Source organism: Herpailurus yagouaroundi, unplaced genomic scaffold (genome assembly GCF_014898765.1).
Source record: "Herpailurus yagouaroundi ecotype Mexico unplaced genomic scaffold, PumYag 201, whole genome shotgun sequence".
In the NCBI taxonomy this organism is placed as follows: domain Eukaryota; kingdom Metazoa; phylum Chordata; class Mammalia; order Carnivora; family Felidae; genus Herpailurus; species Herpailurus yagouaroundi.
In genome coordinates this window covers 3,751,428-3,764,774 of record NW_024412432.1, presented here as the reverse complement: position 1 = coordinate 3,764,774, position 13,347 = coordinate 3,751,428, and positions in this window count along the sequence as shown.

The window sequence follows — 13,347 nt, the reverse complement described above, 5'->3', positions numbered from 1 at the left end:
AAGGTAGATTACCTGAGTAAAAATAAATATAAATAAATGAAGATTTTGTTGTGACTCCCAGGAGAAATGCTATCAACTGCCAAGGTACACTTTGGAAACTTGTGAGGGGTTTCTTGGCAGCTGCAAGGATCGGAGACACGTCTGGCAGCGAGTGGGAGCAGACTAGGGCTGCCAGATGTCCCACAGCGCTGAGGTCATGAAGAGCTGTCCTGTGTCCCACATTGTTTTCAAATGTCCTGCTAAACATTTACATATAAAAACAAAAGGACTTGTTTTTAATGTGTATTGTTTTGAGAGAGACACAGAGTGTGAGCAGGGGAGGGGCAGAGAGAGAGGGAGACACAGGATCCAAAGCAGGCTCCAGGCTCTGAGTTGTCAGCACAGAGCCCAAGGCGAGGCTCGAACTCAGGAACAGTGAAATCATGACCTGAGCCGAAGTCGGATGCTTAACCGACTGAGCCACCCAGGGGCCCCAAAAGAAAATAGCTTTTTGGCATCATTCTACTGTACATTGAATTTTCTAAGAATGCAATCTTGGCATCTACGGGGGAGACCGTACTTTGGTTCAGAAATTTGCTGTGAGTCTTCACCTTGCTGGAAAATTCTATCGCCGACAACAGCATCACTCTAAATATGGGAGCCACCTCAAGAACACACACAGAGGGGGCGCCTGGGTGACTCAGTTGGTTAAGCATCCAACTCTTGATTTTGACCCAGGCCGTGATCTCTCAGTTCACGCGTTCAAGCCCCCGCTTGGGATTCACTCTCTCCCTCTCTTTCTGCCCCTCCCCCACTCACGCTCACACCCCGTCTCTCAAGACAAATAAATAGACGTTTTTCTTTTTAAAGAACACCCATAGACTGGGCTGCACTGGCAGCTGTCGCATTCCTGATGATTCTTCCCATGGGTGTGGTCACTGACCACTGAATTGTGTCTTCTGGTGTGGGCCCTCCAAGCCTTCCTGTACTGAAACAGGTATTAAGCTCATACAAACTTGAACTGCATTTTCCCTTTCCAGTAAACTTGGAGCTTTGTGTGAATTTTTCAAATATGTGTTCAGGTAGATTACATTATGTATGGATTTCATGTCAGGGTGCTAACGGGGATGCTACAAAGCATTCCTTATGAAAAGGGAAGACTTGTTCTCATAGTCCTGTGCACTACCAGGCATCTTTGACAGCCCAGGGAGAAATGCAGACTATATAAACTAAAGCTTTGGAAACGGAGGAGCAGCCATGCATTCAGGAGATATTTTCCAAGGCAAAAAGTCAAAAGGACCATATTTTAGACCGAGAAAGAAGGGAGTGTCAAAAATGCCCCTGAGATTTTTTAATTTTTTTTCATTTATATATGAAATTAATTGTCAAATTGGTTTCCATACAGCACCCAGTGCTCATCCCAAAAGGTGCCCTCCTCAATACCCATCACCCACCCTCTCCTCCCTCCCACCCCCCATCAACCCTCAGTTTGCTCTCAGTTCTCAACAGTCTCTTATGTTTTGGCTCTCTCCCACTCTAACCTCTTTTTTTTTTTTTTTTCCTTCCCCTCCCCCATGGGTTCCTGTTAAGTTTCTCAGGATCCACATAAGAGTGAAACCATATGGTATCTGTCTTTCTCTGTATGGCTTATTTCACTTAGCATCACACTCTCCAGTTCCATCCACGTTGCTACAAAAGGCCATATTTCATTTTTTCTCATTGCCACGTAGTATTCCATATAAACCACAATTTCTTTATCCATTCATCAGTTGATGGACATTTAGGCTCTTTCCATAATTTGGCTATTGTTGAGAGTGCTGCTATGAACATTGGGGTACAAGTGCCCCTATGCATCAGTACTCCTGTGTCCCTTGGATAAATTCCTAGCAGTGCTATTGCTGGGTCATAGGGTAGGTCTATTTTTAATTTTCTGAGGAACCTCCACACTGTTTTCCAGAGCGGCTGCACCAATTTGCATTCCCACCAACAGTGCAAGAGGGTTCCCGTTTCTCCACATCCTCTCCAGCATCTATAGTCTCCTGATTTGTTCATTTTGGCCACTCTGACTGGCGTGAGGTGATACCTGAGTGTGGTTTTGATTTGTATTTCCCTGATAGGGAGCGACGCTGAACATCTTTTCATGTGCCTGTTGGCCATCCGGATGTCTTCTTTAGAGAAGTGTCTATTCATGTTTTCTGCCCATTTCTTCACTGGGTTATTTGCTTTTCGGGTGTGGAGTTTGGTGAGCTCTTTATAGATTTTGGAGACTAGCCCTTTGTCCGATATGTCATTTGCAAATATCTTTTCCCATTCCGTTGGTTGCCTTTTTGTTTTGTTGGTTGTTTCCTTCGCTGTGCAGAAGCTTTTTATCTTCATAAGGTCCCAGTAATTCACTTTTGCTTTTAATTCCCTTCCCTTTGGGGATGTGTCGAGTAAGAGATTGCTACGGCTGAGGTCAGAGAGGTCTTTTCCTGCTTTCTCCTCTAAGGTTTTGATGGTTTCCTGTCTCACATTCAGGTCCTTGATCCATTTTGAGTTTATTTTTGTGAATGGTGTGAGAAAGTGGTCTAGTTTCAACCTTCTGCATGTTGCTGTCCAGTTCTCCCAACACCATTTGTTAAAGAGACTGTCTTTTTTCCATTGGATGTTCTTTCCTGCTTTGTCAAAGATGAGTTGGCCATATGTCTGTGGGTCTAGTTCTGGGGTTTCTATTCTATTCCATTGGTCTATGTGTCTGTTTTTGTGCCAATACCATGCTGTCTTGATGATGACAGCTTTGTAGTAGAGGCTAAAGTCTGGGATTGTGATGCCTCCTACTTTGGTCTTCTTCTTCAAAATTACTTTGGCTATTCGGGGCCTTTTGTGGTTCCATATGAATTTTAGGATTGCTTGTTATAGTTTCGAGAAGAATGCTGGTGCAATTTTGATTGGGATTGCATTGAATGTGTAGATAGCTTTGGGTAGTATTGACATTTTGACAATATTTATTCTTCCAATCCATGAGCAGGGAATGTCTTTCCATTTCTTTAAATCTTCTTCAATTACCTTCATAAGCTTTCTATAGTTTTCAGCATACAGATCCTTTACATCTTTGGTTAGATTTATTCCTAGGTATTTTATGCTTCTTGGTGCAATTGTGAATGGGATCAGTTTCTTTATTTGTCTTTCTGTTGCTTCATTGTTAGTGTATAAGAATGCAACTGATTTCTGTACATTGATTTTGTATCCTGCAACTTTGCTGAATTCATGTATCAGTTCTAGCAGACTTTTGGTGGAGTCTATCGGATTTTCCATGTATAATATCATGTCATCTGCAAAAAGCGAAAGCTTGACTTCATCTTTGCCAATTTTGATGCCTTTGATTTCCTTTTGTTGTCTGATTCCTGATGCTAGAACTTCCAGCACTATGTTAAACAACAGCGGTGAGAGTGGGCATCCCTGTGGTGTTCCTGATCTCAGGGAAAAAACTCTCAGTTTTTCCCCATTGAGGATGATGTTAGCTGTGGGCTTTTCATAAATGGCTTTTATGATCTTTAAGTATGTTCCTTCTATCCCGACTTTCTCAAGGGTTTTTATTAAGAAAGGGTGCTGGATTTTGTCAAAGGCCTTTTCTGCATCGATTGACAGGATCATACGGTTTTTCTCTTTTTTTGTTGTTAATGTGATGTATCACGTTGATTGATTTGCGAATGTTGAACCAGCCCTGCATCCCAGGAATGAATCCCACTTGATCATGGTGAATAATTCTTTTTATATGCCGTTGAATTCGATTTGCTAGTATCTTATTGAGAATTTTTGCATCCATATTCATCAGGGATATTGGCCTGTAGTTCTCTTTTTTTACTGGGTCTCTGTCTGGTTTAGGAATCAAAGTAATACTGGCTTCATAGAATGAGTCTGGAAGTTTTCCTTCCCTTTCTATTTCTTGGAATAGCTTGAGAAGGATAGGTATTATCTCTGCTTTAAACGTCTGGTAGAACTCCCCTGGGAAGCCATCTGGTCCTGGACTCTTATTTGTTGGGAGATTTTTGATAACCGATTCAACTTCTTCGCTGGTTATGGGTCTGTTCAAGCTTTCTATTTCCTCCTGATTGAGTTTTGGAAGAGTGTGGGTGTTCAGGAATTTGTCCATTTCTTCCAGGTTGTCCAATTTGTTGGCATATAATTTTTCATAGTATTCCCTGATAATTCTTGTATCTCTGAGGGATTGGTTGTAATAATTCCATTTTCATTCACGATTTTATCTATTTGGGTCATCTCCCTTTTCTTTTTGAGAAGCCTGACTAGAGGTGTGTCAATTTTGTTTATTTTTTCAAAAAACCAACTCTTGGTGTCGTTGATCTGCTCTACAGTTTTTTTAGATTCTATATTGTTTATTTCTGCTCTGATCTTTATTATTTCTCTTCTTCTGCTGGGTTTAGGCTGCCTTTGCTGTTCTGCTTCTATTTCCTTTAGGTGTGCTGTTAGATTTTGTATTTGGGATTTTTCTTGTTTCTTGAGATAGGCCTGGATTGCAATGTATTTTCCTCTCAGGACTGCCTTCGCTGCGTCCCAAAGCGTTTGGATTGTTGTATTTTCATTTTCGTTTGTTTCCATATATTTTTTAATTTCTTCTCGAATTGCCTGGTTGACCCACTCATTCGTTAGTAGGGTGTTCTTTAACCTCCATGCTTTTGGAGGTTTTCCAGACTTTTTTCTATGGTTGATTTCAAGCTTCATAGCATTGTGGTCTGAAAGTATGCATGGTATGATTTCAATTCTTGTAAACTTATGAAGGGCTGTTTTGTGACCCAGTATATGATCTATCTTGGAGAATGTTCCATGTGCACTCGAGAAGAAAGTATATTCTGTTGCTTTGGGATGCAGAGTTCTAAATATATCTGTCAAGTCCATCTGATCCAATGTCTCATTCAGGGCCCTTGTTTCTTTATTGACCGTGTGTCTAGATGATCTATCCATTTCTGTAAGTGGGGTGTTAAAGTCCCCTGCAATTACCACATTCTTCTCAATAAGGTTGCTTATGTTTATGAGTAATTGTTTTATATATTTGGGCGCTCCGGTATTCGGCGCATAGACATTTATAATTGTTAGCTCTTCCTGCTGGATAGACCCTGTCACTATTATATAATGTCCTTCTTCATCTCTTGTTACAGCCTTTAATTTAAAGTCTAGTTTGTCTGATAGAAGTATGGCTACTCCAGCTTTCTTTTGGCTTCCAGTAGCATGATAAATAGTTCTCCATCCCCTCACTCTCAATCTAAAGGTGTCCTCAGGTCTAAAATGAGTCTCTTGTAGACAGCAAATAGATGGGTCTTGTTTTTTTATCCATTCTGATACCCTCTGTCTTTTGGTTGGCGCATTTAATCCATTTACATTCAGTGTTATTATAGAAAGATATGGGTTTAGAGTCATTGTGATGTCTGTATGTTTTATGCTTGTAGTGATGTCTCTGGTACTTTGTCTCACAGGGTCCCCCTTAGGATCTCTTGGAGGGCTGGTTTAGTGGTGACAAATTCCTTCAGTTTTTGTTTGTTTGGGAAGACCTTTATCTCTCCTTCTATTCTAAATGACAGACTTGCTGGATAAAGGATTCTCGGCTGCATATTTTTTCTGTCTAGCACACTGAAAATCTCGTGCCAATTCTTTCTGGCCTGCCAAGTTTCAAAAGAGAGATCAGTCACGAGTCTTATAGGTCTCCCTTTATATGTGAGGGCACGTTTACCCCTTGCTGCTTTCAGAATTTTCTCTTTATCCTTGTATTTTGCCAGTTTCACTATGATATGTTGTGCAGAAGATCGATTCAAGTTACGTCTGAAGGGAGTTCTCTGTGCCTCTTGGATTTCAATGCCTTTTTCCTTCCCCACTTCAGGGAAGTTCTCAGCTATTATTTCTTCAAGTACCCCTTCAGCACCTTTCCCTCTCTCTTCCTCCTCTGGGATACCAATTATGCTTATATTATTTCTTTTTAGTGTATCACTTAGTTCTCTAATTTTCCCCTCATACTCCTGGATTTTTTTATCTCTCTTTTTCTCAGCTTCCTCTTTTTCCATAACTTTATCTTCTAGTTCACCTATTCTCTCCTCTGCCTCTTCAATCCGAGCTGTGGTGGTTTCCATTTTGTTATGCATTTCATTTAAAGCGTTTTTCAGCTCCTCGTGACTGTTCCTTAGTCCCTTGATCTCTGTAGCAAGAGTTCTCTGCTGTCAGCTATACTGATTTCAAGCCCAGCGATTAATTTTATGACTATTATTCTAAATTCACTTTCTGTTATATTATTTAAATCCTTTTTGATCAGCTCATTAGCTGTTGTTATTTCCTGGAGATTCTTCTGAGGGGAATTCTTCCGCTTGGTCATTTTGGATAGTCCCTGGTGTGGTGAGGACCTGCAGGGCACTTCCCCTGTGCTGTGGTGTATAACTGGAGTTGGTGGGCGGAGCCGCAGTCAGACCTGATGTCTGCCCCCAGCCCACCGCTGTGTCCACAGTCAGACTGGTGTGTGCCTTCTCTTCCCCTCTCCTAGGGGCGGGATTCACGGTGGGGTGGGGTGGCCTGTCTGGGCTACTTGCACACTGCCAGGCTTGTGATGCTGGGGATCTGGCGTCTTAGCTGGGGTGGGTAGGCAAGGTGCACAGGGGCAGGAGGGGCAGGCTTAGCTTGCTTCTCCTTAGGTGATCCACTTCAGGAGGGGCCCTGTGGCAGCAGGAGGGAGTCAGATCCGCTGCCGGAGGTTTGGCTCCGCAGAAGCGCAGAGTTGGGTGTTTGCGTGGAGCGAGCAAGTTCCCTGGCAGGAACTGGTTCCCTTTGGGATTTTGGCTGGGGGATGGGCGGGGGAGATGGCGCTGGCGAGCGCCTTTGTTCCCCACCAAACTGAGCTCTGTCGTCCGGGGGCTCAGCAGCTCTCCTTCCCTTTGTCCTCCAGCCTTCCCGCTTTCTGAGCAGAGCTGTTCACTTATGACCTCCCAGACGCTAAGTCGCGCTTGCTGTCGGAACACAGTCCGTCAGGCCCCTCCGCTTTTTGCAAGCCAGACTCGGGGGGTCTGCTTGGCCGGCGAGCCGCCCCTCCGCCCGGGCTCCCTCCCGCCAGTCCGTGGAGCGCGCACCGCCTCGCCGCCCTTCCTACCCTCTTCCGTGGGCCTCTCGTCTGCGCTTGGCTCCGGCGACTCCGTTCTGCTAATCCTCTGGTGGTTTTCTGGGTTATTTAGGCAGGTGTAGGTGGAATCTAAGTGATCAGCAGGACGCGCGGTGAGCCCAGCGTCTTCCTACGCCGCCATCTTCCCCGAAAGTCCGCCCCTGAGATTTTTAAGCTGGGCTACCAGGTGGGTGATCGAAAAGTGTAGTCACGAAGAGGAGGGCGGCAGATTCACTGTGGGACGTTGCACCTCAAGGCAGCTGGGAGCAAGAGCGAGAGGTCCACAGTTGTTAAATAACCCAGGTATGGGTTTAGTGACCAAGGGATGCCGGTGCGAGCAGGATTGCTAGAATCTGGAAGTAGAAAACATGGAATAAGAAGGAGAGAGAACCCAGAGCAAGCCCATGATAGACACCCAAAGGACATGTGCAACTGAGAAAAGCCACAGAGGAGCCTTTTTATTTTTCAACGTGTCTCCCGCTGAGCTTGAAGACTCTCAAGATAAAAGCCAACAAACACAACCAAATAACAGCAGAACACAAACCCTGTGACTCACATCACTTTGATATTCCTCACATTGCCTAGTACAGCACTCGGTACCCTTTCAACATCTTCCCTCAGTCCTTTCCCTTCCTGGAACATTCAGGAGTGGGGAGGAACATTTCTACTGGGATTGGACTCCCCACAGATGTCACAGATGTTGTTGTGATCTGTGGGAAGCTTTCTCCCCAAGCTCATTGAATGTCTCACGGCCCCGGGTTCTCTGGCAGGTGGAGAAGAGACACTCTTTACCTGACCATAGACATGTCTCTGCTAAAGTGTGGCTATTACACTCAGAAAATCCGTTCTCCATGCAGAGAGTGACTTACCTCTTGTGACACAGGTCATCTTCCCACCCCCCCAACATTGGGCAAAACCAAAACTAAATTTAACAGCAGACGAAGTGTCATTCCCAAATGCCGCATCCAGCCCAAATCCAGAAGAAAAGCCACTGATCACCCTCCCAAAGCTCAAGTTCCACACTCAGGGACATTCCCTCTCCTGGCGGTGACATCGCAACCTCAGGGACACCCCCTCTGGCTCCAACCCCCGTTCCACTTGTCTGCCAGGACACATGACATGGGACAGGAGATCTGTCACTGAGGGCACATACCTGTGGTCACATAAACACATAAACACTTTCACTAGCAGCCACGTTCTTAGGCTCTGGCCAGAAGAGGCAGCCGACAGCCAGACAGGAGAGGCTCAGCTGAATGCTCACTATGGCTCGCCATCCACGGATCCCCCTGGCAGGAAATGGGTTCCAGATGTGTCCTCAGCTGAGCCTGTAATGGAGTCTGACTGTCATAAATGGGCCTTCTAGCCTGGGTCTCCAGCCTTTATCAATCTCCCTAGACAACGCTGAGCAGAGGGGGAGGAGAGGAAATGCAGGAATAGTCTGCATTGCTGGGTACAGTTTCAACAGAAAGATGACAATGTGTTTTGAGTTTCTAGGTCCTATTTTTGTTTTCTTTTTTGAAGATAACATTGTGCGTGTGTGTGTGTGTGTGTGTGTGTGTGTGTGTGTGTGTGTGTTTGGGCACCCATGTGCTTAAGAGGGGAGAGAAACAAAGGAAACAGGGGAAGGGAAGGGGAGATTCTATTTCAGTTACAAAAAGGAGTTGTGCATTTTAGACAAACTAAAATAACATTGCAATCCCATGCCAACCCAGGAAATTCAATAAACCTAAAGATCAATACTCTATCCTAATTTTGCCTTTGCTGTAAGTAGATATTTCAGAGTTGTGGTAACAGGGCACCAAACTCAAGGTTGTTAGAGATATTTATTAATAAGTACCCAATAGCCTTCATTCTAAATTCCCACATTTCATGGCGATGTGTATCCTTAGAATCTCTATACATTGATCGCTTAATTTCTTCTTTGTTCAAAGGGATAATGGCTTAAAAATATCACGTGAAAATAGAATTTAGGGGACACCTGGCGGTTTAGTTGGTTAAGCGTCCAACTTCAGCTCAGGTCATGATCTCACAGTTTGTGGGTTCAAGCCCCAAGTCAGGCTTTGTGCTGACAGATGAGATCAGAGCCTGGAGCCTGCTTCAGATTCTGTGTCTCCTTCTCTCTCTGCCCCTCCCCTGTTTTCTCTCTCTCTCTCTCTCTCCTAAAAATAAATAAACATTAAAAAATTAAAAAAAAAAAAAAGAAAATAGAATTTAGGCAGTACAAGGTCAAGATAGCCTGAGAGCAGTACACAATGAATAACCTGTGGAGTTCCCAATAAATACACAATTGTAGCTGGGGGCTGTACCTAAATAGTCCAGAATTGATCATTCTCCAGAATTCTCATAAAGTAAGCCTGTGGCTCTAGATCAGTCCCTCTGAGCAGCAGCTGAAGAGCACCTAGGTTCTGAGAGAGGCTACACTGGTGACTTGTTTGGGGTCACTGTGTACCTGGTGAATTTAAGAGTCACTGCCAAGGTCACTGAGTGACCTTGGGTGAGATACTTAACCTCTCTGGTTCTCAGTTTCTTCCTTTGTAAAGTGAGAGATTAGACTATGGTCTGTGACAGCTCAGAATTTCAATTTTAAAAGGCTTATTTTTTTATGTTTTTTTTTATGTTCATTTTTTGAATGTTTATTTATTTTTCAGGGAGAGACAGAGCATGAATGGGGGAGGGGCAGAGAGAAAGGGAGACACAGAATCCGAAGCAGGCTCCAGGCTCCGAGCTGTCAGTACAGAGCCCGACGTGGGGCCTGAACTCATGAGCTGTGAGATCATGACCTGAGCCAACACTGGACATTCAACTGACTGAGCCATGCAGGCGCCCCAAAAGGCTTATATTTTTTAAAGCAAGATTAAAATTCATCACCCAGTTGGTAGGGCTTGAGGCCCCTACCACAGTTTATAACCCTAAAGATAGCGACACCTTTTATAGAATCAGACTCTATTCTATGTGTAACAGGCTTACAATACCTAGGCAGAGGCACGACACACTCAAAAGAAAAGAGCCTTTTGTTCTGGAAGAGTAAGATGCATCTAATGAAACAGACGGTAAGAACTATTCCAGATGGTCCCATCCACATTCTGTGGGTCAGTGCTGTCTGTCGACAATTCCTCATGATTTTGACAAAAAGGGCATCAGCGTTCCCTGTGTCAAAGAAAAGAGATTTGCTTACAGCTCTCCGTTGTTCATTTCACTCTGGACATAGAGTTTCTTCCTGAAGGCTGAAATTAATTTTAAACTTGCTTTGCACAGTGGTCAACCAAAAGATTTTGATTTTTTTTTAATGATTATTTATTTTTGAGAGAGAGAGAGACAGAGCACAAGTGGGAAAGGGACAGAGAGAGTGGGAGACACAGAATCTGAAGCAGGGTCCAGGCTCTGAGCTGCCTGCACAGAGCCTGACATGGGGCTCGAACTCGTGAACCTCGAGATCACGACCTAAGCGGAAGTCGAGCACTCAACCGACTGAGCCATCCAGGTACCCCCAACCAAAAGATTTCGTATGTGCTGGCCTCATTCTGTAAGTTTAGAGAAGAATTTCATCATTTCATTAAAAGCTATGATCCAATTACTCTGAAGAGTATAGTCAAATCAGACTAAAAATTGAGCCATTAGTCAAATGTAAAATCATCTCTTTTTAAAAACAATTATTTCAAATACAGAGTAAAATATGAATTCATTTCTGATTGTAAGAAATTGAAATAATATATGGGGCGCCTGGGTGGCGCAGTCGGTTAAGCGTCCGACTTCAGCCAGGTCACGATCTCGCGGTCCGTGAGTTCGAGCCCCGCGTCGGGCTCTGGGCCGATGGCTCGGAGCCTGGAGCCTGTTTCCGATTCTGTGTCTCCCTCTCTCTCTGCCCCTCGCCCGTTCATGCTCTGTCTCTCTCTGTCCCAAAAATAAATAAACGTTGAAAAAAAAAAATTAAAAAAAAAAAAAAAAGAAATTGAAATAATATAGATACAAGTAGTTACCCTAAAGACAGTACCTCCATTCCCAGGTCTTTGCCTTCTGTGAGGAATTTAGTGTGTGCCCACTCAACTTTTTCTAATTACACATGATACTATACAAATAAATATTTTTGTTTCAAATCTGTATTGTTCACGTAAATAAAATATCTCTTTACTTTTATGGACATTTTTAATTGGCCAAAGTCTTTAGGTGGTTCCATACGAGTTAAGTATGGATTTATTGCATTAAAAAAACCTGCTGCATAATATTCCATAGGATGGATTATGAAATTATTACCCCATTAGTGGAAATTCAAGGTTACTTTTCTCTTAACTATTCCACAAAATATCACAGGGAACAGTTTTGTACATGCCTCCCTTGCACACATGTGGCTGTGTTTCTCTTGGGTAGATACCAATAAGTGAGATTTTTGGCTCAAAACTTGTGCAATTTTAAAAGGTTTGGCAAAGTGCCTTACAAAAAGGCAGTACAAAGTAAATCCTTAGCAAAGAGATCATTTAGAGGGAGAGTTACCTTCCCCCATGCCCTTATCAGTATATTATTTTATCTAATTTTGAAATATATTCTAAAAAACCAGAAATATGTTCTACTATAATAGGCGAAAAATAAAAGTTCATTTTCATTTGCATTTCCTTAATCACTAGTAAAGTTATACACTTAAATATGTATTTATTGGTCATTTGCATTTCTTCTTCTATGAATTGCCTATACATACCTCTTGCTCTTTTTTTTTTCTGATTAGTTTATCTTCCTATCTAATAATAAGCATTCTTTATAAAACCTTTACACATGCTAAAACTATTTTCTCCTAGTTTGATAACAGTTATTTGTCTTTGTCTATGGGGTATTTGATGAAAGAAAATTTTCCTTTCTTTTTCTAAGTCTCCTTTATACATATATTCAGATGTGTAGATGTATTTGCATAATTAGCATCCGATAGGTCCTTTTTTTTTTTTTTTTTTTTTTTACATTTGTTTATTTTTGGGACAGAGAGAGACAGAGCATGAACAGGGGAGGGGCAGAGAGAGAGGGAGACACAGAATCGGAGACAGGCTCCAGGCTCTGAGCCATCAGCCCAGAGCCCGACGCGGGGCTCGAACTCACGGAGCGCGAGATCGTGACCTGGCTGAAGTCGGACGCTTAACCGACTGCGCCACCCAGGTGCCCCCCGATAGGTCCTTTTTAAAGTGCAGTGTATTTTGTCCTTTCTTTTGTTTGTCTCAGTTCCATCTCTGTGCCCTGCCCCCCTCCAATTCAGCAATGTGGAAAGAAAAAAGAAAGACATGAGGAGATTGAAAAAAATATATATATGGAAAAATCTATAGCAGGCAAACACAACCAACTAAAAATTGCTGCAGATATGTTAACTAGTAAACAACATAGACTTTAAACAAAAAGCATTGTTGGGAATACAGTGGGTCACCACATAATAATAACTCACTTAATTCACCAAAAAAGTGTTTTGAACTTGTATGTACCCAACAACAGAGGCTTACAATACACAGAGCGAAATTTTACCACATTAAAAGGAAAAACTGCTTTCTCTAGACTTGTCTTTTCCTTCATTTCCCTGGTAGCACAGAGTTGGTTGTCACAGCAGCAGCAAAGTAAAATGAGGACAAGATTTGAGATATGTAAGAAAAAAAAGGGGAGCCCCTGGGTGGCTCAGTTGGTTGAGGGACCGACCCTTGATTTCGGCTCAGGTCATGATCTCACAGTTTGTGGGTTTGAGCCACGAATCTGGCTCTGCGCTGACAGAGTGCAGATCCCAGACAAAGTGCCTGCTTGGGATTCTCTGTCTCCCTCTCTCTCTCTGCCCCTCCTTCTCTCTCAAAATAAGTAAATAAACATTTTGTTTTTTAAAAATTTTTTAACGTTTATTTATTTTTGAGAGAGAGAGAGACAGAGCAGGAACCGGGGAGGGGCAGAGAGAGAGGGAGACACAGAATCGGAAACAGGCTCCAGGCTCTGAGCCATCAGCCCAGAGCCTGACGCGGGGCTCGAACTCACAGACCGCGAGATCGTGACCTGAGCCGAAGTCGGACGCTCAACCGATGGAGCCACCCAGGCACCCCAGTAAATAAACATTTTAAAAAAGAGAGAAAAAGTGGGGCGCCTGGGTGGCGCAGTCGGTTAAGCGTCCGACTTCAGCCAGGTCACGATCTCACCGTCTGTGAGTTCGAGCCCCGCGTCAGGCTCTGGGCTGATGGCTCGGAGCCTGTTTCCGATTCTGTGTCTCCCTCTCTCTCTGCCCCTCCCCCGTT